This window comes from Alligator mississippiensis, chromosome 11, assembly GCF_030867095.1.
Source record: "Alligator mississippiensis isolate rAllMis1 chromosome 11, rAllMis1, whole genome shotgun sequence".
Taxonomy (NCBI): Eukaryota; Metazoa; Chordata; order Crocodylia; family Alligatoridae; genus Alligator; species Alligator mississippiensis.
This window is the reverse complement of record NC_081834.1, coordinates 66,065,112-66,092,850: the sequence shown is the minus strand read 5'-3', so window position 1 is coordinate 66,092,850 and position 27,739 is coordinate 66,065,112. Positions and strand designations below refer to the sequence as shown.

Below are 27,739 nucleotides of genomic sequence, written 5' to 3'. Positions count from 1 at the left end.
GGGGGTCATGATTGACCACAAGATGAACATGAGTTTTCAATGTGATGCTGTGGCCAGTAAAACAAGCAACACTCTGGTTTGCATCCATAGATGCTTCTCAAGAAAATCCCAGGACGTCATTCTCCCATTGTACTCGGCCTTGGAGAGGCCGCAGCTGGAGTATTGCATCCAGTTTTGGGCTCCACAATTCAAAAAGGACGTGGAAAAACTTGATAGAGTCCAGAAGAGAGCCATGCACATGATGAGGGGTCAGGAAAACAGACCTTACGCTGACAGGCTGAGAGCTATGGGACTCTTTAGCCTACAAAAGCACAGGCTCAGGGGCAATCTGATGGCCATCTATATGTTTACCAGGGTTGCTCACCAGGACCTGGGGGGACAATTGTTCACCAGAGCACCCCAAGAGATGACAAGGTCAAATGGTCACAAACTTCTGCAAGACTGTTTCAGGCTGGACATAAGGGAGAGCTTCTTTACTGTTCAAGCCCCCAAGGTCTAGAATAGCCTGCTGCCAGAGGTGGTTCAAGCATCTACTTTGAACGCCTTCAAGAGAAATTTGGATGTCTTTCTTACTGGGATCCTATGACCCCAGCTGACTTCCTGCCCCTGGGGCAGGGGGCTGGACTTGATGATCTTCCAAGGTCCCTTTCAGCCCTAGTGTCTATAAAATATGTAATCTATGTAATATGAAAATATGAAAGCAAGCAGCTCTACCAAGTGTGTTTCATTACAGGACAGTCTGATCAGGAGGTGGTACTTCACAGTCAGGGCGGCTAGGATCTGGAACCAACTTCTAAGAGAAGTGGTGCTGGCTCCTACCCTGGGGGTCTTTAAGAGGAGGTTAGATGAACTCCTTGCTAGGGTCATTTGACCCCAGTGCTCTTTCCTGCCATGGCAGGGGGTCAGACTTGATGATCTGTCAAGGTCCCTTCCGACCCTACAAACTATAAAACGATGGCTAAAGTCAAAACAGGAGTAATCAGATTTACTGGGCCCACAGAACTGCATTTGTGACATTAGGCATATGATTATAGGAATACACATAAATCCATTCATCCAAGAAACAGCAATGATCCAAGATACACAATCTAGCATTCATAAGAAATGCATAATGCGGGGGTTTTCATGTTGCTACATACTGATCATAAGGCATGGCTGCAAGGAGATAGCGTTCTGTATCTGCTGAAAAGCCAAAGAAAGCTGTGTGCTACAGCTTCTGACAGAAATGGTTCTGTCCCCAGTCAAGAAGGTAGCCAGCAGTCTGGGCAGGATGTTTCTTGTGTAGCAGGTCACCAAGCAGGACAAACTTCCCAGGAAGAAGTACATGGAGGATGAAGGAGCTGATCAGCCACAACCATCACAATTATAAGGAAGCTCCCAGAAGCAGTCACAGTGTAGATAGTTAGGAAGAGAAAGAAGCTGTAGCTCAGGGACATTCCCAAATCCTAGGAGGAGGAAAATGACTGTTTGATTTCTCCATTCTGTTTCTGCCATGGATTATATCTAGGAAAAAGGAGACACAAAAGCGAAGGAAAAAAAAAAGATGAAATCCTTCTGTGAGATACCTTGAAGAAGATCAGTCTAAATTTTAATGCCATAATACCAGTTTGTCAGTAGTATTTTCTCAGCAGCCTAAAGGGGTGAGGTGTGCATCTCTTATGAACACCATTCAGTTACTGGTGGCATCCAAGAGGATGCACCTCTCTTATACCTGTTCCTTAATGTGTTCCATGAATACTTTTCCCCTTCCGTTAACTGAGCTAAAGTGTTGTGCTACATTGCCGTTACATCAGGAAAACAGGGACAGTTTGTGTTATGATTAGGTAGCAATCTAGTGGGAAAAAAAACACCCTTCCTTCCAGCAGCCTCCCAAACACAGGTCTTTATAATCCAAACACAAGATTATGGATTTCCATGTCCTGATGTGTAAAAAATATAATTAGGCAGTGTCTCTCCTTTCTTTCTTCCAGGTGGCCGGGGGGGGGGGGGGGGGAGGGGGGGAGGACAGGGGGGACTGGGACGGGGACGGGACCTATGTGGCTTTTTGAAGGATTTTCCACAATAGAATTATAGAAAATGAGGATTGGAAGGGACCTCAGGAGATCACATCTAGTCCAACCAGGTTGACTAGATGTGTAGGGAGTGCATGGGGGTGCATGTGCACCCCCTGAGAGTGCCAGGGCTTTGTCAAGCTGGACCTTAAAAAACCTCCAAGGAAGTAGATTCCAGCACCTCTCTAGGTAACCCAGTCCAGTGCTTCACCACCCTCCTGGTGAGAACGTTTTTCCTAATATCCAACCTAATCTTCCATTGCTGAAACTTGAGACCACTGCTCCTTGAGACAGAAAGCCAGGTTGCTACCTCCCCTCTGTCAGGACTTCTGTACATTGTTTCTCCACTTCAGATTGCTGCCCTCAACTCCCCCTGTCATTCTGTCCTCACAGGGCCTGCCTGCACTGCAGGGGGATACAGTAGGTATTCTCAGCACAAAACATTTGAGGAACCTCTCCAGCAGGACCATAGAAATACTAAATAATGAACACCTTAAAATACAAGTTACCAATATCTGTTATGTTGTGAGCTGCTGCCTATTATTATAGAGTAAGTTCTGCATATGCTGTTCTTCTTGTAATTTTTTTTTAAATTTTTTTATTACAAACAATCTTTTGCATGTGCTTCTTCTGGAAGTAGAAGCAATCATCAAAGATACCCAAGACCAAATTTATACCAAGGGTGTAATTCTACTTCCCCATTTCCTAGTGGTTGTTTTTTGGGCAAGTAAGTTCCAAAAACACCACTTACACATAGGGAGTGATTCTATTTCCTAAGCAGTGCGGATGCATCAGTTTGCGTGCACACACACAGCTACTCATTGGCTGCAGAGATACACACCCACAAGGAGCCCGTGAATGTAATGGAATCTAAGGTCCAAAAAAGTATTCAGCCAGAAACACATGATGAGTGCCTAACACACTCCAGAGGAGAAAAAAAGCCAGGGTTTCTACCTGTCCATAAATGTATGGATAATGTATATATAAAAAAAGAAAAAAAAAAGAGGGTGGGGGGGGGGTTAAAAGTGCTCTTTTGTGAAGTCCATAAAATATTCAGATTTTCATGAAATCTATAGACTGTTGGCAAATCTGTCCCCTGATGCTACCCATTGGGTCCTTATGAAGTTTCCAGAAATGCTTCAGGTATTGTGCTTGCTGGAGTGGGGCTTCCTGTCCATTTGCTCTTGCAGGGAGGGAGGGGACCTTGTTGGCAGGGAGCATAGCCTGAAGCACAGGGATGAGGTTTCAAACGTCCCCATCTCACACCGTTTCCTCCCTCCCATCAATGTTGTGGTGCATGTACATCCCCTGTGTGTCCTACCAGGGGAGGAAGAGGTTGTTTGCAGGTGCAAAAGATCTAGGAGCAGCAGTTGTAGCAAAGAGGGGGCTACTAAAGGCACCTACACATATTCCAGATGTGTTCAGCATCCCTGCATTTCAAGATTGCAGGAGAGGCACTTTAGCTAAAGCTCAAACAAGCTTTGGTTAAAGTGCCCCCCCACCACCATTTTGAAGTGTGGGGTGCTAAATACATGTGATGCTGAAGATGCCAGTCACAGCCGTAGCAAGCTCCTGTAATGGGAGGAGCAGTGCAGAGATCTCTTGCACCTCCGCCTTCCTCTTGAGGGTGTATGCAGTGATTTGGCAGAGGTGAGACTGCATAATAGGGGGTTAGAGACATATACCCCTGCCTTCCCTACACTAACATGGGAAGTTCATTTGGGGAAGAGCAGCTGATGAAACTTCTAGTTGATATATGCAGGGAGGTTATTACCAGGTAAGGTAGTTGTGAAAAGTTGCCTCTGTGGATTCAGCATTGGATTTTCCAGCACGCTGTTTTGTGCCCAGCCAGGCTTTAGCTCTCACTGCTGGAGGAATGATTTGCTGCACAAAAACACAGTAAGATTCTGGGTGTGACAAAGCGCTGAAAATTTCTGTATTTAATATACAGGAAATTTAAAAAGCCCTGGGTTTCTGGAGGAGCAGGGGAGGGGATTATAGTGTGCCTATAAACTGAACAAATAGAGCATATATTTTGTACTTTTTTACATTTTACACAATGTAAAGGATGTACAAAGTCCATACAAAGTTTGCAGATTGCCAAAAAAGGGGGGAAAAAAATCTTGCACTTGCAACCCTGAGAAAGGTCCTCCCAGGCTTTAACTCCTGAAAACTGAGTACTTTGGACCCTAATATAGGAATCCAGGGATGCAGGCGCTCAGCCTCTGTAGAGAGGGTTTAAAATGTGCATCTCCAATTCCTAAGCACAGTGCTCTAATCACCACTATATAATTGAGGCTTTGTTCAGGAACTTCTCCAGTGCTCTTTTTGAAGCTGGGCCCCAGGTCCACTAAGAGAGGATATACATGAGTCCAAGAAAGAGGCACCAAGACAGGGTGTGTGGCTCAGTTAGATGGTGACTGGTTTGAAAGAAAGGATGTCACAGCTTCTAGCCTGGACTCTTATATGTAATGAGATGAGACAAATGATCTCTCTCTATTAAGGAGTCCTCCTTCCATTTTAGCCAATGACTAGCCAATGGAAGGAGGGCATCAGTTTCATTGATGTTAGGGTCGGAAGGGACCTCAATAGATCATCGAGTCCGACCCCCTGCATAAGCAGGAAAGAGTGCTGGGTCTAAATGACCCCAGCTAGATACTCGTCTAACCTCCTCTTGAAGACCCCCAGGGTAGGGGAGAGCACCACCTCCCTTGGGAGCCCGTTCCAGACCTTGGCCACTCGAACTGTGAAGAAGTTCTTCCTAATGTCCAGTCTGAATCTGCTCTCTGCTAGCTTGTGGCCATTGTTTCTTGTAACCCCCGGGGGCGCCTTGGTGAATAAATCCTCACCAATTCCCTTCTGTGCCCCTGTGATGAACTTATAGGCAGCCACAAGGTCGCCTCTCAACCTTCTCTTGCGGAGGCTGAAAAGGTCCAGTTTCTCTAGTCTCTCCTCGTAGGGCTTGGTCTGCAGGCCCTTGACCATACGAGTTGCCCTTCGCTGTACCCTCTCCAGGTTATCCGCATCCTTCTTGAAGTGTGGCGCCCAGAATTGCACGCAGTACTCCAACTGCGGTCTGACCAACGCCCTATAGAGGGGAAGTATCACCTCCCTGGACCTATTTGTCATGCATCTGCTGATGCACGATAAAGTGCCATTGGCTTTTCTGATGGCTTCGTCACACTGCCGGCTCATGTTCAACTTGGAGTCCACTAGGACTCCAAGATCCCTTTCCACCTCCATGCCACCCAGCAGGTCACTCCCTAGGCTGTAGGTGTGCTGGACATTTTTCCTCCCTAGGTGCAGCACTTTGCATTTCTCCTTGTTGAACTGCATCCTGTTGTTTTCTGCCCACTTGTCCAGCCTATCCAGGTCTGCCTGCAGCTGTTCCCTGCCCTCCGGCGTGTCCACTTCTCCCCATAGCTTTGTGTCATCTGCAAACTTGGACAGAGTACATTTCACTCCCACGTCCAAGTCGCTAATGAAGACATTAAAGAGTATCGGTCCAAGGACCGTACCCTGCGAGACCCCACTGCCCACACCCTTCCAGGTCGAGACCGACCCATCTACCACGACTCTTTGGGTGCGACCCTCTAGCCAATTCGCCACCCACCGGACTGTGCAGTCATCCACATCACAGCCTCTTAATTTGTTCACCAGTATGGGGTGGGATACCGTATCGAAGGCCTTCCTGAAGTCCAGGTATACGACATCCACCCCTCCTCCTGTGTCCAGGCGTTTCGTAACCTGGTCATAGAAAGAGACTAGGTTGGTCAGGCACGATCTGCCCGCCACAAACCCATGCTGGTTTCCCCTCAGCATAATTTGTCCTGCCGGGCTCTCACAAATGTGAGCCTTGATAATTTTTTCAAAGACTTTGCCAAGGATGGAGGTGAGACTGACCGGCCTATAGTTGCCCGGGTCCTCCTTCCTCCCCTTTTTGAAAATGGGGACCACGTTAGCCCTTTTCCAGTCCTCAGAAAGGAGCACTGGAGAGGGGCTTTGTATAATGCATGATCTGTGGTACGGTGGTAGATTGCTGAGGGAGGAAGGGGTGGAAAACCAGAATAGAGGAGGAACAAGGAGGGGTGTGGGATGCATTTGTGCCCACCATTTGGCTGTGTGGCCCATGCGGTGACTTCTGTGAGCTCATCAGTTTCTCAGTGTGGCTCATGTTGGAGCTGCTGCCTGGCAGAGTACTAGAAGCCAGGGACTGAATGCCATTGTTGCAGCTAAAGCACCAGCTCCAGCAGAATGCATGGTGACTAGCTGGTGAGCTCAAGGAATGCAGATGAGTCTCCCTCCCTTTCCCTCTCCTCCTCCCCAAAATTCATTTTCTGAATCCACCCCTGAATCAGAGCAATACAACTGGGGAATGACTAGCTAGATTGCAGTAATGTAGGCAAAAACCTGGGGATCACAATAAGCAAGCTGGATATGAGCCAGCAGTGTGTTCTTGTGGAAGAGGCCAAGATTACCTTGGGCTGCATCAACAGGAGTGCCATTTGCAAATCAAGAGAAGGGTTGTTCCTGCTCTGTTCAGCACTGGTGAGGCCTCACTTGGAGTACTACGTTCAGCTCAGGGCCTCACACTTCAAGAAAGATATGGACAGATCAGAAAGCAACAAAAATTATTAGAAGCTTTAGAAACACGACTGATGAGGACAGGCTGAAAGAGCTTGGGTTATTTAATCAGGAGAAGGGAAGACTGGGGGGCGGAGGGTGGAAGATTTGATAACAGTCTTCCAATACCTGAAGAGCAATTACAGAGAGGCTGGATATGGACTTTTCTTTGTGGCCATAGGGGATAGAAATAAGAAAAAATGGCTTCAAACTTCAGCAGAGGAAATTGAGGTTGGAGATTTAGAAGGAAGTTTAACTATGAGGTTAGTCAAGCATTGGAGCTGGGCGCCTAAACAAGAAGTTGTGGAAACTCCATTGCTGAAGATTTTCAAAAGCAAGTTGAACAGACATTTGGCTGGGATGGTTTAAATCAGGCATGATTCTGCCTTGAGCAGGGGATGCACATAATGACCTCGTGAGGTTTCTTCCGGCCCAATTTTTTTTATGGTCCAAGTTCAACACACACTCTGGGTAAGGAGGGCTTAAACTTGATGGGGGCCTATTTGGACAAGTACCCCAATTCCTTAGCTATTGGGGCTAAAGTATTGATTGGCCCTCATCTAGAGGCACAGGATGGTGCATCTAAAACCATAAAAGTCAAGGCAAAAATGACAAGATAGACCATTATAAATCTGCCACTTACATGTGCAAATAGAAATATGAATCCATTTCTCTAGGTTGCTCAGTACTTAACATTACACACACAAGACAGTTACGCATTTGGGAAAAAAAGAAAAAAACAAAACAGTAATTAAGCTTTATCCTAAGAAGCATAGTTATCTAAATAGTATAGATAAATATATAGATACAGATAAATTTATTTACATAGCTATCTAAATAATAGCATGTGTCAACACTATTTAACTTAAATCTAACTTGGGTATTCCTACCCACATTGAACTCACAACTTTGACTGCAGAAAGGAACCTTACCATTGTCTCTCCATATCAGGATATCTATGTTTTAATGGAAGAGTATATTAACTTTTCTTCATGATGGATATAGAGTGCACCTCTGAAATCCTGGCTCCAAAAGTTTTCAGTCACTTTGCTCTTGAATAACATAAACTGGTTAGAAAGTGATAACCATTACAAATTACATTGGCGTACCAATCACATGGGAAGGTATCTAGTAGGGCTGTGTGAAGCTTTGGGTAGTGATTCAATTCAAAGGAGATTTGGCCCAATTCGCTGGCCGAATCTTTCAATTTAATCAGGGGACCAATTTAAAGGTCTGAATTGATTCAAAGCTCTCCAAATCTTGGGTGAAAAGTTTTGGAGAGCTTTGATGATTCAGGCAGTCCCTGGTGGCTGCAGCACGGAGCTGCAGCTGGACTCCAAGCTGGTAAGTACTAGGGGCAGGGGAGGGGGACAATGACCCCTGCCAGCCCCCCCCCCCCCCGGCTGCCCCAGCCCCCCCCCCCCATAAGGCTGCCCACATCTGTCCCAGAGTGGTACTTTAAAAAACAAAAAGCCCTGGTGGTCACCAGGTGTTGCTGGGCAAGGGGTGGGGGGGGCAGGAAATCCCTGCTGGGAGCTGGGGCAGGTGGGGCAGCCATTGCTGGGCTGGGAGAGGGGCAGGGGATGGGGCTGACCTGGCTGATTTGGAGATTCAACAGTAGCCAAATCTGTGAATCAGATTCAGCTGAACCGAAAAATTGGGACAGTGATTCGAATCACCAAATCGATTCACCGTCTTCCGAATTGGCCGAATCTGAATCCAAAGCAAATATTAGCCACTTCACACAGGCCTAGTATCTAGCCAATTTCATTGGAGATGGGGCTTTAGCCAAGTTTAAATGTTTAGTGCCTTACAGATAGGTTGGTTGGAAGACCTGGTCACATGTCTGCTACGTACTCCAGAGTAAGTTTACTTGAAAGTGGTCACATCTACACGGAGACACTGACTGCACAGTAGCCTTGTGTGGCAGAAACCATGATGCAACTTTAATGTGCAGTAGTCTCAGGCTATGGTGCAGTCAGCATCTCAAAAAAAAAAAAAAAAAAAACATTTGTCAGCACTACTGCACAGTAACTTGAGTGACTGTACAGTCATTTAATACTTGTTTGTACAAGTACTAAATAACTGCACAATAACGACTTCACAGTAATTGTCTTATGTAGACATGGTTAGCAAGATCTTTGCTGCATCACAGTGCTGTAGTTCTGTTGTGTGCCTGCACCCAATGGCTTTAGCCAAGAACAGCCATAGAACCAGATTTACACTATAATGACATCCACAGCCTTGGTTCAGGCAGTAGGCTCCTATACAAATGCAGGGGGGGCGGGGGGTAAGGCAGGGCATCGCCTTATAGACTTAACTAATTAGGAGAGACCTGGGTTTTCAAAGACAATAGCCCATGTCATCATATACTAGGAATTGATTAGCAGAAATTGGAGAGAGGGGGGGAAGGGAAAGTGTATAGGGAAGCTGGAACTAGTAGTAATAATCTCCTCATTTTTGGCAATGATGGGTTAAAAAAACCCCCACAAAATAAAACATGCCCCCACCCCCATAAGAATTAGTGTCACTTATTTTGGAAAATAAGTAAGTTCAGGCCTAACATATTTTTCCTGCATTGTTAAAGAAATAAAAAGTGGTTCCTATTTTTCCATGTTCACTGAAATTAAAGGATCAGACATTTAAGGTTGCATACATTTATAAAACTGTAGAAAGCAATCTTTACTGGTGCAAATGCCTTTTTATTTTATTTCAGGGAATATCCTTTTTCATCTTATTTGAATTAAAAACAAAACAAAAAATCAAAAACAACTGGACCAAAGAGGGAATGTTTACTTATGGTATATACTTGTGAACTAGAGCTGAAGTAACCAGATATATACATTACATGTTTAATTACTTCACTACTATTCTATGGCTGTTTTCTCTTTCAGTTCAACTTGCATAATGTTATTCAAAATTGTATACTGCACACAGTGTTATTACAATTTTTAGAAATATTTTCCATTTTGTATGTAGTCAATAATGAAATGTATGACTGGAAACACATTTCATTGCAATCACCATGGATTTATTTTTCTACATAGGTGTCCACGAATTCACTGGAGCTGTAGCACTTCACATCAGAAAATGTGGTTGATTCAGTACAGTTCACAGCCTCTTGGAGCTAGAAGCTCTTAGTCTTAGCTTAGCCGTCAGGAAGAAAGAATCTGGAGTTAGGCGGTATGCATGGAAAAGTTAAGTCAATGTGTCAGTATATTTGAATATACACTTACCTCTAAAGCAGGTGTACAACAAAGTGGAATCTCTTCACTCAGCAATTTCCTAGTCCAACTGAAAAAAATGTTTTCCAGGACTATGAGACAGTTTCCACATTATGTCTTCAAACCTCATTGTCTCTTGAACTTCATTTCCCCCAACAGAAGACTGATGTACCAATAACAACTTATCCTGAGCTTGTGGTCCTACTTAGTTCATTTTATTCTATATCCACCCCCTGTTCCATATCAATGCTCCTCCTCAATCTCTCTTGGTCCATTAAATGATCTATTGAGGTCCCTTCCGACCCTAACATCTATGGAACTCTCCATTGACATTTTTGTCAACCAATATTTTTAATTAAGGTAACAAAAAGGTGAACGTCATTGTCCTTTTCTAATGACAGCCAGAATTAAACTACTCACTTCTAAGCTTGGGGGCAGGGCAGGGCAGGGCAGGGGAAGGAAGAGAAGTGATTTATAGAATCATAGGATATTTCTTTCTATAGGGTAAGTAAGCTTAATTATGAGTAAACAAGCTGAAACGTTCTGGGTCTAATGATTCAGCTCCCCACTAAAACACTTGTCCCATTTTATGCGCTTGATTAGGCCCTCAGTGGGAGAAAACAAACAAACAAACAAAAAAAAAAACTGTACATTTTAAAACAACATTGGCTTGCTTTACTGTTCAAATATTTTCCATCTAGATGGAATAGGGTGGACTTAAGTAAGGTTTTCTGGTGAAGCTCCATATGTTATTCTCTTAAATAAACTGGAAAATATGGGCTAGAGATGGATATTCACCTTTAGGGGTATAAATAACTGAAGTAATTGCTGCTCATGAAGCATGCATTTGAATGGATCCATTTTAGAATGCCAAAGGTTGTATGCAGAGTTTCTTGGAGATTCCTTCTTGGTCCTGGGATGTTTAACATTTTCACCAGTAATTCAGATGTAAGAAGAGAGTTTCAGTTATGCTGCTCATGCAAAGCTGGAACCACTTTATATGTAAGATTAGAATTCCAAAAATAAATTGATAGATTAGAGTACTAGGTTACAGAAAACAGAATTAGAGATTGAAGTAAGGCACTACCCTTAAGGAACAGAAAGAATTGGTAAGTTCATGTAGTCAACCCAAACCAAGCAATTAACAGGTATAATATATGCCAGACTTGGGAAGTAACAGTGCCAGTCTCCTCAATGAGAATTCGGTCTCTTTTGAAGTATATTGTGCCATTCTGGGCTTCATATTAAAAGGTCTTATTGCTCAGGACACTTATCACACGGTCTAGTTAGATCATAGTAAGCAGTGTCGTAGCAAGGTGTGTTTGGGGTGGGGGGGATAGAGCGGGGTGACTGCTCTGGGCATGGAAGGGGCGACAACAGGTGCTGCCCATCCAGGGCAGGACGTGGGATGGAGCCACAAGTGGATCATTTAGAGGGGCATGGGGATGGGGGAAGGGCCATAGGCAGTGGAAGGCCAGGGCTAACAGGGCTTAGACACCAAAAATGTGGGGCAGCAGGTAGGTCTGCAAGGTAGCCTGGCTACAGCCTCTAGACAGAGGCAGCAGGGGTGGGGAAGGGCACAAATGCAGCCAGGTTCACCACCTGGCATGTGGAGCCCTGGCTGCCCAGCATGGTAGGCAAGTACTGGTCTACTCTGTAAAGGGGAAGTGGCTGGACGGGGGGGGGGGGGGGGGCGGTGCAGACTTAGACTTCCATAGTGAGGAAGGGAGTGGGACAGGGGCTGGCGTGAATGGGGCCCCAGTTGAGTTGGGTGGTGAGACAACCAACGACCAGGTGGCTTCTCCAGGAGTGCAGGGGGACTCCCACTGCAGTGCGCACACTGGGGGAGGCCTGGGGGAAACATGCCCCTTGATTTATGTGCAGGGAGGGGGCAGGCTGCCATTGCACCATACTGCTGCTGCAGCTGCCTCAAGAGCTGTGTGACACCATGTGACTTCTGCCACTGGGCTGCACCAAGTCCCCTGCCTGCCCAGCGATGGGACACACACGGTATCATGTGGCTCTCAGGCCAGAAGCAGCAGGGTGAAGAGCCCAATGTTCAGTGGCACTCCACCCTTACCCCACTCACAGATTGGGGGCACATGTCCCTTGGGCCTCCTCCAGGGTGTGCACAGCAGCAGAAGTATCCCTGCACCCCTGGACAAGCTGCCCAGGCTCTGATTGTCCCACCATCCAGCCTGGCTGGAACCCCATTCATCCCAGCCCCTGCCTCTGCCCCACTCCCTCTCTCATTGTGGTGGCCCCTTCCTCCCACCCCTTCTTCCACAGACTTACCTGCTTGGGGGGGGGTGTGATTGCATGAGCATGCATGCTCAGCCCCCTCCCCCCCCCCAACAATAATTTTTCCTCCCTCTGCCTATGGGAAGGGCAACTTCCACCACTACATGCACTCCTGGGCAACAATGGGGGTGTGTATGCCCCCATGATCTGTGCATGGGGTGAAGGCAGACTGCCACTGCGGGCCTTGCCCCAGGCATCAAACTTCATTACTACTGCACTCATAGTAAGGTTTACCAAGTGCTTCATCATGACAATACCATTGAAGCCTTTCCTCAACACACCATTAAGGACTAACTTACAGATCCAGGTACTTATCAAGAGGCCTTGAAAGCCATTAAAGCAGGTGAAGAACAAAGCATGTGCTCATGATACATTTCAGCTACAATTCTATAATCAAAGTGGGAAGGGGGGGGAAAGCTTTCACTAACTGTACATGATTTTTATGATAATGTGGAAACAAGAGAAGATTCCCAGATTGATACTATGTTCAAAAAAAGAGAGAGATTGGATTACAGCAGTTGCACCCATGTCAACAGCTGGACAGATCCTCACCTGCCTTCTCCTCAATAGACACTTCAATGAGCAGATTCTATCCGAGTCCCTGCGTGGTTTCACCATTGTCCCTCTGTGGTAACACAGAGGACCTAATCATGAGTACTGTGGGTCAGAAGGGACCTAAACAGATCATCTGGTCCGACCCTGTGCCCTGGACAGGAACGGGTGCCAGGATCATATCACCCCAGCCAAATATCTGTCTAACCTCCTCTTGAAGACCCCCAAGGTACAAGAAAGCACCACCTCCCTTGAAGCCCATTCCAGAGCCTGGCAGCCCTAACTGTAAAGTAATGTCTCCTGATGTCCAGCCTGAACCTTCTCTCTAACAATATGAGGCCATTATTCCTAGTAACCCCGGGTGGTGCCTGGGGGAACAGAGCCTCCCCCATTTCCTGCGGTCCCCCCGGTGAGTTTGTAAACAGCCACCAGATCCCTTTTCAGACTTCTCTAGTGGAGACTGAACAGGTTCAGGCCCTTTAGCCTCTCTTCATAGGGCCTGCCTTGCTGCCCCGATCATGTGTGTGGCCCTCCTCTGGACCTTCCCAATCCTACATCTGCATGCCCAAAAGCTTTTAAAACCATTATCAGATTCTTAATAGCAACCATCCTAAGGAAAAGTGCCCCTGCATTGTTAGAATGAACTTGAGTCAGACAAGGATGTGCGATTTCTTCAACACATTTGCGTCTTTATCACAGCCATGCCTTATCTCATCTATGACAAATGTCTATCTGGAGTCAGCATCCAATATCATATTAACAGAACCAGTTGATATTAAAGAGGTCCATGTTTCAAATCCAATACCTCCATTAGTGATCTCCAGTACACTGACGATGGTGTCATATATGTTCACTCAATTGAGGAGCTTCAGGTCACTCCCGATTGCTTTTGCAAAGCATACGGAGTAGACTCACTATCAGCTTCATTAAAACCAAGATTCTTCATCAGTCCACTTCAAACCAACCAACTTCTCCTTCATGCATTACAAGTAGAGGACAATCTATGGAGAGTGTTGAACATTTCGCCTACCTGAGTAGCCACCTTTCCCAAAAAGTAAACAGACAACAACATTCAACATCAGCTAAAAAGTCTAATAGTGCTGCATTTGGATGCCTGCAAAATCATACTCTTGATTATTATGATGACATCGGGACCTAAACCAAATTTCTTACCTACCAGACTCTGGTCACCCCTACCGTACCCTGTTGTAGGAGTGTGAAACTTGGGTACCATCAGAAATACCTTAAAGCTTTGGAGCATTAACAACACCAGGGACCTCAGAAAAATCCTCTATATAAATCAGAAGGACAGAAGAATGCCAGAGTTCTGGCTCAAGCAAACATCACCAGCAGAGCCATATTTATATGGTGCCAGCTCCAACCAGACAAGACATACCATAGTGATACCTTATTACCAGCTCACAACACAAATCCTTTACTCCCAGACTGCTAATGATTGCAGCTGTAGAGATGGGGAGAAAGAAGGAGTAGGGGCACCTCGAAAGCCAATTCAGAAAAATGCAATATGATGTAGCACCCTTTAAAAAATGGACCCACCTGAACAGAATGGAAAGAGCTGCCTGGCAGAGATAGAGTTTGTCCCCGAGGGGACACTGTAGTCTCTGAGGGCAAGTAAAGCTGTTTGGGAGCAGCCCTGTTGGAAGTGGGAGGGGTGATGTAACCCCAGCACAGTTTGAAAGAGAGCCATTAGCAAAAGCTTGGGAAGGGCCCTGAGCTGGGATTGGCTGAGAGGCTTGGATAAAAGGGGGAGCAGTTTTTCCTGTGGGGGGAACAAGAGAGAGAGAGGGGGCTGATGGACAGGCTGGAGACCGGATTGAGAGTCTCAGCACAGTGGTCCCTTGGAGAGCCCCTGAGAGAGGCCTGCAGGAGCAGCAGTGGAGAAACTGCAGTGGCAGGAGCAGGCAGGGACTGCTGGTGTGGAGAATCCAAGCCTGGAGAGACCTGACTGCAGCCAGCATGGCTGGGTGAGCACAGCAGAGCCGGGGAGGACTGCTGGAGTCTGCCCTAGTTTCCCTGAGGGGTGAGGGTCCCCAGGGGCAGGCAAAGCCCGGGGGGGGGGGGGGGGCGCTGCATTTGCTGGGGCTGTGAGGCTGTGTGGGGCAGGAGGGTTGCTGTAGCCTGCAGCCCAGACACTGCTCACAGCAGAGCCAGGGAAGGGGGTCAAAGGCAGGGGAAGGCTGTCTTGTAGGAACTGCAGAAGAGACGCTGCTTGCTGTGCAGAGACCCCAGGAGCATGGAGACAGACACCAGTGCCAGGCAGAGTCCACAGACCACGTGCAGGACACAGGCAGTCCAGCTCCCTGAGATACCCCTCCGGGGGCAATGCACTTGGGATCCCCAGTACACCATGTGCAAGTGAGAGACTGTAAATAAGTTCTTGAGGGTTTATTAGACAGTATATCCATGTGCTTATTTAATGATTATTTCTTATGATGTAAATAATTAAATCTTGTAAATAGTTTGAGAGCTGTCTGCAAGGGGGCTTGATTGTATGGGGAGGCTCTCCACTCGGGGCACTGCAGTAGCTTCCCAGGGGGGCTGGGCAGGGCTACTGGGTACCAGGTACCCCAGGATCCCATTATTCAGGTGAGGGCACATGTAGTGTCGTGCCCAGCATTACAATTACAATACCTAGGAGACTCAATACTGAATCATCCCCAGTGGTGCCATGATGTATGATGATGAGGCATCAAATCACCAAGTAAATTCATTTCACTTTGGAGGCGGATAGTGGAGATAGACAAAGGGAAAGAGCTGTGACCTCACACCACCTAGGTCTCATCCTTACTCCTGGAACTATCTGACCCATCTACAGGATTAGCCTCCTCAGGCATCTACAGCCTCACTGAGGACTTCCCCATTTCCCAGGGGACTGTCAACAAGATGAATAAGCATTATCAAAAGTTAGCATGTGTTCTGAGCAGTCGCACAGTATTGCTTACTATGATCTCCCAAGCTGAGACTCTGCTGCTGGCAGTGGGAGGTATGGGGAGGTGAGCCTGGCAGAGTGCTAGTCCTGAAATTGGAGCTGACTGGAGGCTCTGGTACAGTCCTGAGGTTTGGAAAGATAATCAGCTGATTGCCAGTCCCAGCCTCATTCACTACACCAGAGCCAGTTCAAGACTGCTGGGGGCTGGGATTAACAGTTTTATCTGGAGTCTTGAACTGGCTTTTCTGAGATACAGGGGCTGGGACGGGGACCAAAAAATAGCTGGTCCCAGCTCTGGTACTACAATTTTCTTGTCAACCCCAGAACTAAGTGGAGAAGAGCCTGCAATATAAGAGAGCAAGCATCAATAGATATGTTTTAAGTGTGACATGTTAGTCTCTGAGAAACTGTCTGAAAGCTGCTCAGGAAAGAAGACTATGAATTCAAACAGACAAGGTCTGTTTATTGTTTTAACTGGGAGGGGGAAAGTAGATGGCAGAGTTTCTCCTGCTCCCCAAACAAGTACCCTAACACCTTGATGCAGCAAAACAACCAGCCAGCCAAAAAAAATCCAACACAGACACACGCCACATAGGAGGAGTCCTTTTTCCTCCCCTGATTTCGTTTCTCACACCTGTGACAGCTGAAATTATTTCTGTGTGATAAAGGTGCTTGCTGAAGGCTGTATGAAGATTAGACTAAGTGGTTGTTTTCTGTATTTGTTTATATATTAAGGTATAAGTTGTTGCTAAAAGCCTAATTAAAGATGAAGATGTAGTGAGGCCTTGTATAAAGTAAGGCCTAGTAAATTTAACAAAGCCTTGAAGTAGTAAGGCCCTGTGAGATTGCATTCCTTAGTTAAAATTACCTTATCAAAGCTTGTACTGCTATTGGTCAGTCTAAAGACAATTAAAGTAAAAGGAATCTGAGTAGTTGTACATTATCAGAACCATTCAAGAACTTTCAATTGGCTAAAATATCTGAAAACCATTCAGAAGGAAGATGCAGCGCTGCGAAAAGGATTAGTTAGGTGTTGCCTGGATCTGTGGGCCTGTGGACCTCGAGGAGCCCAAGGACTGTATTCCAGGGTCCTTCCCGGTACCTGTTGGACAGAGCTGTTTGGGGAAACCTGACTTCACTGAACTTTGTGGAAAGAAAAGTTTGTTGTGTATCGGGCATCAGAGGGGACTGCCAATAAGTTGCCAATGTGAATTACTTTTGTCTATCATTGTTTGTCCTGTTACTACGCGTAGTTGTGTTTTTGTTAAGCCAATAAACCTTTCTTACCTTTCTATCCCCGACCATACTCTCAATCCCAGACACTACGCAGGTGGCTGGGACATCAATTGGCACCACAAACAAGATTGAGCGGCTCTGATCCAGAAAAAAAAGGTCAGAATGAAGGGAGTTGTATGGGCCCCGTTAGTGGCATTGCTTAAGGAGGTGATGGGGATGGAGAATCCTGGGTGAGATAAGGATAGGTTAAACCCTGCCTGGAGTGACCAGGGAACTTAACCCGATCATTGGGCTACGTTTGCTGCTGCTGCCCTGGGTAAACCCAGGAAGGGACTGCAGATAGGGGTCGACGAGAATGCCCAGCTCTGAGAAGAAGTCACCTGGCTGATTATCGAGTTAGAAGATGTAAGAGATTCTAACATCATGGTGTGCAAGGCTGTGTGAGCTATGCAGAGCTGCTTGAAAACATTAAAATGGAAGGAAGGAAACATTATGATGTCGTGTGTGGCTGCTTCCCTCCAGAAGAAAGTGCACTTAGTGCAGGCTGTGGAGCGATCCTCCCACAAGTGTCTGTATAGAGATAAACCAAAAGGTAAGCTCTGGGAAGGTCAAAAAGGAAGAGAATGATGGAGAGGAGGAGATTTATGATGAGCCTGGTGCTCAAACACCCCTGTATGTTCCTGCCCAGAGGGAGGAACCTAGCCAGGCCTTTCCCACCCCGAGCGAGAAACTCAGCCAAGTTTTTCTCATGGCGATAACTCATTCAAGGCCGCAAGTAGAGAATCCCCAAGCAGAGCTGCATTCCTTTACCTGTGCAGACATTAAAAATATTGAAAAGCAGCAGAAGTCCAAGCCAGGAGACCTAGTAATAGACTGGCTAGTTCAAATGTATAGTGAAGAAGCATTTGCAATTTCAGTGAGTAGAGCTGAAGCTGCAAAAATGGTTGTATGCCCTGAGCTCCAGTTAAAATCAGTTTGCAGGAAGTAATGAAATGTTACTTTGTTTTCTGCTGTTCTCCAAGCCACTTCAGACAGTTATGGTAATAGAGAAGAAGAGCTTAACCCTGCCTCTCAGGCATGGGCCAATTTAAAAGAGGCTGTCCACTGCTTGTATCTTTTATCACTAACTGAAATCATTTGTGCAGCGGTTTGGACTCACACGCCAAATGCAGAAGTCATGACAGCACCGTTGTGAAAGAGGTTCTGCCGACAACCACCAACAAAGCGCACCTCGGCCTTGTTGGCCTTGGAGCCAGAGGCAGTGAATCACCTGGTAAGAGATGCGAACCAGCAAACAGTGCGGCTTTTACCCATTTTGCAGAAACCAAGGCTTACCAAGCTGATGAAACTGCCAAGGCCATGGCGGTGGTCTCAGTGAAAGATAAGCCCCCTGACCCCCCTGAATTGTTGATAAAAGCTGGGAAAGGCCATCCCAAGACTCCACAAGCAAAAAGTGTGGAAAGACTTGTTAGCTGCCTGTTACAATTAAGTGCAAATCAACAGACTACCCATCAATATCTTGAGAGGGCTAAAGGCTAAACACTGTACTAAGAGGGCAAGACCTAAAGCAGAGCCGTTGCCACCACCAACAGTGTCACTAGAGAGATTTTCTGCCTTGAGAGCAAAAAACTTTCAGCATTTTCCCAGGCACGTGCAGGGCCACCAGCCTTTACCCCACCTGATCACATGGCCTAGGGAGTCTGGCCAACCCAACCCCCAAAGAAAGGAGCCACAATGTGGGTAGTAGCAGACCAAGGACCGGTATCTAAAGTTAACATTGGCCCCTTAATTCAGATACCTGTACAGATTCAATTAAGTAAAAGTGAAAAGTCAATTGATATGCTATTAGACACAGGTGCCCAGATTTGTATTTTAGATTCTGCAGATTGGAAGGGGGAGAAAGGAACCCCTTAACAAGTAATTAGAGTTGAAAGCACCAGATGACCAGGACATGTAGTCCGAGCAACCTTTGCATTACCTAATGGCTCTAAGGTAAGAGAGCAGCAGTAATACTTAAAGGGAGACCAAGCTTACTGGGACTTAATGTACTAAAAGGACAGCAGTTTGCCCTTGAACAAAAAAAATTGGCAGTTTGAGTGCACAGTGCCTCACCAAAACAGAAGAAGCAAAAGAAATGGCTATAACATCTGTAACTCGATGTAGCATGATCCCACTCCCCCTGCCTCCCATGAAAGGAGTACACAGACCCCAGTATCAAACTCCCTGCTGAGGCCACACAACCTATCCAGTGTATTATCAGTCAGCAGTTAAAAGATGAGACTACTATTCAAACCCACTCTCCGTATAACAATCCAGTGTGGCCAGCGTGCAAGCCAAATAGAGGGTGGCAGTTGACTATTGATTTTTTAATCTTTGAATGCTAATACTGACCCCTTGACAGCTGCCATCCCATCACTAGCAGCCTTGACAGAAAGCATCCAGAGTTATAAGCCTGCATGGTGAGACTCCATTAGTATCAAAGATACGTTGCAACACTATGTGTTCGTAGCTGTAAAAGTTGTAACAGAAATAATGTTCACCTCAGTGAGAGCTACAGCCCAGGACACTTGTGCAGCACTAGAAACTTTACTAGCTGCGTATCCACCACCTATAGAACTACAGGGCAATAATGGTCTTCATTTCCACAATCATCTTGTGTATGAGTGGAGCACGAAACACACCATGTTATGGACATATCACTTCCCATACCATCCAAAGTCTAATGGATTGGTAGAGTAAGCCAATGGCATCCTCAAATGCAATTTGTGGGTAGCCACTGGCCTGGCTTAAAGACTGGGGCTTGCACCTGAATTGAGCTATCAATTGGGCCAATAACCGGCCCCATCAGGAGGTAGCCCTATGCAACAGGCGTTTTGATTGGGTGGTCCCCGCGAGCTGGCAGTAGAGTGACCTGGGCATGGTGACCTGGGAAAGCTACAGGCAGGAGATCGGGTAGTAGTGAAGCATCCTGAAGGAAATAAATGGGAGGGGAAACTATTAGCAAAAGATATGCATAATACATGGTGAGTCTTTAAGTCAGATTTACCTAACGGGAGCCAAGCTCCTTGTTGTCTTGTTCCTACAGAGTGGATCTGTCCACAAGTGCAGCCATAACCATTTCTAATTGAGCCTGCCACTGAAGACGAGTCCTGCTCTGTCACCAGTCTAAGTTAACTGGCACTATGAAGTGGTGGACTGTTATGAATGTACTCTTTTTATTAACACCATATTGTGTTTCCTGGGTAGGGCATGTCTACTATCCTTCTTATTAGCCAGATATTAATGAACTTGCTCCTGAAGACCTCAAGGAGTGGCCTAACCCTGGAGAGCATCCCCTGGAAACACATTCAGATGGCCCTCATGTGGTCCAGCTGCAGTATCCATACTAGAAGAAAACTCACCACCCCAGAGCAAGTGAAGTCCTGGTCTCCAAGTAGAAAAAACAAGATAGTTGACTGGCAAAGTAGTAACTGTCAGTGCACCTGTGGTACCAGTTATTGTCTTGGGTTCACTCCCTACCTGAAGGCTGGAATGGCTAACTATGGGAGGGGAAGTGATTGTTGTATCTCTTCTTGTTTGAGAGTTTGGTGTTAAATACTTCCAGAGGAAAACCCCGTTGAGCTCAACCTCCCTGAGTTTGTCCCCCCAATAGTGCATTCTGCATCTGTTCAGCCTCTCAAGCCACTGCATTTATGGGAGAATCTGCCCCCTCCCATCTCTATGGCTGACAACACTCTCCAGTGATGGTGAGGCCCACCAGGTAAGAGAGCGCATTACAAATTAAAACAGAGTTATTACATGGATTGTCAACCATACTTACACAGAGGCGTGGTGGAATGGTACCCACTTTAATACAACCAGAAGGGGGCTGTATCCACAAGTCTCCACCACTTATCCTCATCCTTTTATACCAGTGGAGTTCCTGAAGCAAATCAGTGCTATGATTCTGCCTGGACAATGCTGTTTCATTAACCCAATATAGCATCATCCCCATGAGCGACAGTGGAAACTCTTCCGCTCTCTGGGAGGTGAAGCATGGTTACAAGTTCCCAAAGTGGAAAGATAAGTGTGATCTGTGAAAAAACAAAAACAGGGTGTTCACTACTATCTCTGGCCATTCACCCACGGGAGGGCCTGACACCGCCCATGTATAACTCCACACCCTGTTGGAGGTCACAAGTTAAAATCCCAACCCTCCTAAATGCTTCGTTGCTCACTGCCCAAATATTGTTCTGACCAGAACAATGGTATGTCCGAGCTACTTTTCCAAACTGTTCAGCAAGAGCTCGAGTAGCAGCAGGCTTACTTAGATGAGAATGGCCAGTCATTTTCTGTTCCATAAGTGCACTTAAGACCCGCAGACAAAGAGATACTCCAAGTTATCTTTGAGACAGACTTAACTCCACTATGAATGTGTGGAACTTGGATAAATCCCCAAAAACAACACTGAAGGAGTAGCCAATCTGACAGGCGGTAGGGCTGCTCACTAGGGGAGGCATGCTCGAAGGAAAAAATGTTAGAGCACACTGATACATTGCTAACAGATGTAGGATTAAAGGCAGCCTGTCTTGCCCAGGTCATGATGGACACTGCTTTTAAAGCAGACAAAAGTCAAACTTGGAGTACTGCATGTGCACAAGTCCCGTTATCATTGAATATGATTTTTTCCCAAATAATAAACAATATTAAAAATAAAGAATGGCCCCCTGGCTTAGAGAATAACTAGATGCCTGCAAGAAAGATACGCCTACCAAAGTAGCTGGATTACTACTTGAGAAAGCTGTAATAAAGGAAAATGTTAATTCCTGGTGCAAGGAGTAAAAAAAAAAAAAAAAAAAAAAAATAGAAACTAGACCACTGCTTATTTGCTAAACATGGAGCTAGGAAAAAGATGCCTTTAAAACTGAAATCTGCATTGCCCCATATGGGAAATAGTTACCCCTGATGGCCCTCGGTATGTAGCACAGTCCCCCTTAGTTCAAATTAGTAGCACCTTAATTAAATTAAGCACCCTATGGAGAGGCTAGCCTCTCAGCCCACCTAACATGACCTGCGTATACGAGTTACCTAATGTGTCATATGTAACAATAGGGCAACATGTTTGATGGGAAGGACCAGGTCATTTGCTGTATGAAAATGGTACCACCTGGACTTTATGCAATTCCTGTTGCTTAGGAGCGAAAAGTGAAGCCGTTGTTCTACTGCAATTAAGTAACTGTACTATTGCCCTAAAATAGCCAGAAGTTTCCTCTGAGACTATACCTCTCAACTTTATGATACCCACTTCATGGTTATCAAATGTACACTTGCTACAATTAAAAAACTGGAATGAAGTGAAAAATAAGCTGCAGAGCCTTGAGGCAAAGGCTCGGCAAAGCACTCAATTGGTTCTCCTTGCTCAAGAGGGTGGGTGAATCATCAGTCTGGCTGTCAACGTGCCCAAGCCTTGTAAATGGTATAATGTAATCTATACTATTCGTTTGTGTAAATCTGTTCATACTATGCAAGTTAAATTTATAAATCCCTCCCCATTTCTCTGATGCAGCGCATGTGCCTTTAGTGTTTTAACTGTAGCTATCATAGTGCTTCAGCAAGCAAGAAGTAGAGTGTGGCAGCTGAAATCACGTCTGTGTGATAAAGATGTTTGCTGAAGGCTCTATGAAGATTAGACTAAGTGTTTTTTTTTCTGTATTTGTTTAGATATTAAACTTTAATTAGGCTTTTAGCAACAACATAAGGCTTAAGATGTAGTGAGGCCTTGTATAAAGTAAGGCCTAGTAAATTTAGTAAAGCCTTGAAGTAGTAACACCCTGTGGCATAGTTAAAATAAACTTATCAAAGGAATGCAAAGTTGTACTGCTATTGGTCAGTCTAAAAACAGTTGAAGTAAAAGGAATCCAAGTAGTTTTACATTATCAGAACCATTCAGAAGCTTTAAATTGGCTAAAATATCTGGAAATCATTCAGAAGGAAGATACAGATCTATAAAGAGGATTAGTTAGCTGTTGCCTGCCTGGAGCAGTGGGCCCGTGGACCTCGAGGAGCCCAAGGACTGCATTCCAGGGTCCTTCCCGGTACCCTTTGGACACCGCTGTTTGGGGACGCCTGACTTCACTGAACTTTGTGGAAAGAAAGATTGTGGTGTGTCAGGCATCAGAGGGGACTGCCGATAAGTTGCTGATGTGAATTACTTTTGTCTGTCATTGTTTGTCTTGTTATTACGTGTAGTTGTGTTTTCGTTAGGTCAATAAAACTTTCTTACCTTTCTACCCTGACCATACTCTCAATCCTGAACCCTCCGCAGGCAGCTGGGACAGACACCTAGGACCTCTCAGTCTTTTTTGCCAAAAGCCGAAATAGAAAAAAAAAAAAAATCCATGTATATACTTGTGTGCAACCATATTCCTGTGACTTCTGCCAACATTTAGATTCTTTTTAGAAGAAATGACTGATGTCAAGATTTTTTTAGCAGAGTTGCTCTAACAAAGATTTTTTTTTAATTTCACCCCACCTTCATCGAAGAGAGGATACTTCCTATGTCAGTATCCCAAACCTTAAATAACAAGTCCCTTTTCAGAAGATTTTCTAGACAACATGCAGAATTGCAGGTGCCCAGAGGCAAGGCCTTAGAGCCTAAGTTAGGAAGTGATGCACACAGTGACTAACTTGTTAACAGGGGTGGGCAAAATGCAGCCTGCAGGCCAGATGCAACCCACCAGACCATTCTATCTGGCCTGAGGGGCCCCTAAAAATTTAGAAAATTTATATTTATCTGCCCTGGGCTGCTTTTCATGTGGCCCTTGAGGGCTTGCCAAAACTCAATAAGCGGCCCTCCTCCCAAAATAATTGCCCGCCCCTGGGTTAGAAGTTTGGAGCACGCAACATGTCAGGCCCAAGCTGGGCTCTTAGGATGTTATGGCCCAAATCCTTTTGTGACCTTTCTGATAAGACTGTGGAGCTTTGGAATTAGACTGAAGATACAAAGAAACCACAGGGAATTTCTCTCAAATATCTTGCTATTCACAGTTTCATAGTTGGAAGGGACCTGAGCAGATCATCAAGTCCAATCCCCTGCCATGGCAGGAAAAGGCACTGGGGTCATACGACCCTGGCTAGGTATTCATCTAACCTCCTTTTGAAGCCCCCCAGGGTAGGAGCCAGCACCACTTCGTTTGCACGTTGGTTCCAGATCCTAGCCGCCCTGACTGTGAAATAGCGCCTCCTGAGGTCTAGTCTGAATCTATCCTCTGTGAGCTTGTGAACATTGTTTCCAGTCACTCTTAGTAGTGCTCGGGGGAAGAGGGACTCCCCCAATGCCTGCTGGTCCCCTCTGACTAGTTTGTAAACGGCCACTAGATCCCCCCCTCAGCCTTCTCTTGTGGAGGCTGAACAGGTTCAGGTCCCTTAGCCTCTCCTCATAGGGCCTGCCATGCTGCTCCCTGACCATGCTGGTGGCCTCCTCTGGACCCTCGCCATGCTGTCCACATCTCTTCTGAAGTGTGGCACCCAGAACTGGATGCAGTACTCCAACTGCAGCCTGACCAGTGTTGCATAGAGGGGGAGGATCACCTCCTTGGACCTGCTTGAGATGCATCTGTGGATGCATCACAAGGTATGGTTGGCCTTCCTGACCATGTCCCCACACTGTCGGCCCATTTTGGCATCAATAATGACTCCAAGATCCTTTTCTGCCTCTGCACTGACAAGAAGGGAGTTCCCCAGCCTGTAGGTATGCTAATGGTTCTTCCTCTCCAGGTACAGCACCTTGAACTTGTCAGTGTTGAAACCCATCCTTTTCTCATCTGCCCACTCCTGTAACCTGTTTAGGTCTAATTGCAGCCAGTTAGCGACCCATTTGACTGTGTAGGTGTCAACACCACAGTCCCCTACTTTGTTTTTTTTAAATGAGAGTAGTGTGAGAAACAGTGTCGAAGGCCTTCCTCAACTCCAGAAAGACTACATCCACTTCTACCCCTCCATCTAAGGATTTGGTGACCTGTTCATAGAAGCCCACCAGATTAGAGGCAGGACCTGTCAGACCAATGAACCCATGTTGGTTGCCCCTTAGCATAACCTCCCCTGCTGGCCCCTCATGGACATGCACCAGGATAATTCTCTCAAAAAGCTTACCCAGGATTGAGGTAAGACTGACTGGCCTATAGTTCCCTGGGTCCTCCTTCCTCCCTTTTTTGAAAGTGGGAACCACATTGGCTCTTTTCCAGTCCTCTGGCACCACACCAGAGCACCACAAGTGCTTGTATAGCCATGGCAGGATTCCTTCAATGACCTCTGCTAGTTCCCTCAGCACTCTGGGGTGAAGGTCGTCAGGAACAGCTGATTTAAATACATCCTGTCCTTCCAGAAGTTCCGAAACTAGATCCTCACTGACCCTAGGCCTGGATGTGCCTCCCCCAGGGTCTGAAGGAGTCCCAGCAGATGGACTGATCTGGTCCCTGCTCAGGAAAATGGAGGCAAAGAAATTGCTAAATAGGTTAGCCTTGTCGTCTGGTGCAACAACCAGATTTCCTAACGTGTCTTGCAGAGGCTCCATGTTACCCGGTACCTTCTTTTTGCCCCCTAAGTATTTAAAAAAGGACTTCTTGTTGTTCTTTATCAGGGTCACTAGTCCCAGTTCCATCTCCACCTTGGCCTTCCTGACTGCCCCCCTGCAGCCCCGAGAAACCAAGGTATAGTCCTCCCTGGTGATGCCCCTCCCTTCCCATTGGTGCCCACCCTGCCCAATTTTTTTTTTTCTTTTGAGCTAAGTACTTGGTATTTCCTTTTCTGATATGTCATAGCTAGGTCCACAGTCAAGGACTTCCTTAGTGAAAGATGTGGTGAAGATCAAAGTCCAGATATCCTCATGGGGCCTTCAGGGTCACTTGCAGAACTGATTTTCCAGAGCCCAGGCCAGGGTAAAGCCCAAGGCGTGGAGAGGGTCTTTTCCATGTCATGAGTGCCTGTGCCTTTAGTATATATAGGAACTCATTCTTTTACTTCAATTGATTTAATGCATAGAGTGGGATTATCTGGGAGCACTTTGTGACCTGGAAGGACTGGTGAGAAAGCCTTGCCCCACTAGTCAGAAAATTCTGTGCACCTGGGGTGTGGACAGACATAACTTAAGAAGCATTTTTAAAAAGCGACTACACGGACACACAGGTGGGATAAAAATCTTCTCTAGTTGGTCAGAGAAGCAGATTACTGGAAAGTAGGAAATGTAAATTAAAAGGGTGGGAGAAAGAGCCCTTATCATTAGGCTGAAAAGAAGGACTGCTGCCTTCCCCCTCCCCCTCCAGGTGCCAGCTCCAACCTCCAGGTGCATACCAGGGATCATTTTTGGCCACCAGCAGATATACAATCTTGGATCCCACACTTCAAGTAGTATATAGGAATATCGGAAAGAGTTCTGTGCAGAGGCACATAAGTGATTGGGGGCCAGGGCAGCAAGACTCATGAGGACAGGCTGAAAAAACAATGGTTATTTAGTTTGGAGAAGAGAAGACTGAAGGGGGGGGGGGGGCAGGAGTTGATAAGTCTTAAAGTACCTGAAGGACAATTAGAGGGTGGAGAGATGGGCTTTTCTCTTTGGCCATAGCAGACAGAACTTGGAACAATAGCCTCAAGCTGCAGCTGAGCAAGTCTAGGTTGGCAATCAGGAGGAACTTTGTGACTATGAGGGTAGTCAAGAATGGAACAGGCAATCCAGGGAAATTGCGGAGTCTCCATCCCTGGAAGTTTTTACAACCAAGTTGGACAGACGTTTGACTGGACTGGCTTAGTCAGGCATAATCCTGCCTTAGTCAGGCATAATCCTGCCTTGAGCAGTGGACTGGACCTTTTGAGGTCCCTTCTAGGCTGTAATGGACTGGGTTATGGGTGGTCTGGCCAAGTGGTTAGGCTACCAGAACAGGATCAGAGATAGGGGCAGAATCCAAAACGAAGGCCCAACCCAGAGTTAGGAAACAGATACCAAGGGCCTTGTTACATGGGAATTTTGGGCAGCTCCTTGACCTTTTAACCCCTGGATTGCCCATACATTGACACTTTAAACAAGTTTTAAGCACTAATTAGGCAGTTCAAAGTTATACTACTCCAGGGCAGGCTAGAGTCATACCGCTGTATGGTAGGCTTTAATACCCCACCCACCCCCACTAGCCTGGATCCTGCCACTGCCCCCCACCCCCCTGCTTACTTATCACCACCACTTCTGCTACTCTCTGGTGAGAAGAGCAGCAGCAGCTGCTGGTGCACATGTTAATCCTTTCCTAGCTGTTCACCTGGGACAGGCAGCCACAAGTAAGTAATGTCTCAGAACCTGGTATGGGGGAGCTCCGGGGGGGAGGGGAGGGGGGGGGGGGCACGCTACCTTGCCTTTCAGTCCTCAGAGCTCTTTCTGGCCTGAACATGCAACAGCTCTAAACTCAAGCTAGCACTAACACTGATCAACACTTGTGTGGCTCACAGCATAACATGTAACAATGCCCCAAGTTACCAGATCCAAATCATAAGCCAAATCAAAGTTTAAGAGTTAGAGGCACAATTACCAAATGTAAAGGAAAATCTGAAAACTAGAGTCCAGGAAAAAAAAAAAAAAAAGTAGCAAGGTCAGGGTATCAGACTTACCAGAACAGATCTTCCTCAGGAACCACTGACTGACCTGGAGGCTCTTACCACAGCTGAACATAAATGGGGAAGCTGTTCTCCTGGCAGCTGGCCAGAGTCATGAGCTAAATTAGGGCTACCAGTCAAAGTCTCAGTCAGATGTGGCCCACTAGGCAATTAGCTCAGGCTGGGCTTCT

The 27,739-nt window shown here is 46.2% G+C and overlaps 1 long non-coding RNA gene across 8 annotated transcripts; it reads right to left on the bottom strand.

Annotated features, from left to right (window-relative positions):
• Positions 1-970: 970 nt before the first annotated feature.
• LOC132244218 (uncharacterized) lies at positions 971-27,739 on the bottom strand. Of its 8 annotated transcripts, none has more exons than XR_009455789.1 (9): positions 27,564-27,739; positions 20,758-21,010; positions 10,697-10,811; positions 9,911-9,968; positions 8,489-8,659; positions 7,607-7,726; positions 7,318-7,362; positions 3,826-3,935; positions 971-1,503 (listed from the first exon to the last, which is right to left on the bottom strand). It is a non-coding gene; the product is annotated as an uncharacterized LOC132244218 (long non-coding RNA). The 8 variants fall into 8 exon arrangements; XR_009455785.1 differs by lacking the exon at positions 10,697-10,811 and adding an exon at positions 23,200-23,273 and having other exon boundaries at positions 27,564-27,735; XR_009455783.1 differs by lacking the exon at positions 10,697-10,811 and having other exon boundaries at positions 7,607-7,741; positions 27,564-27,733.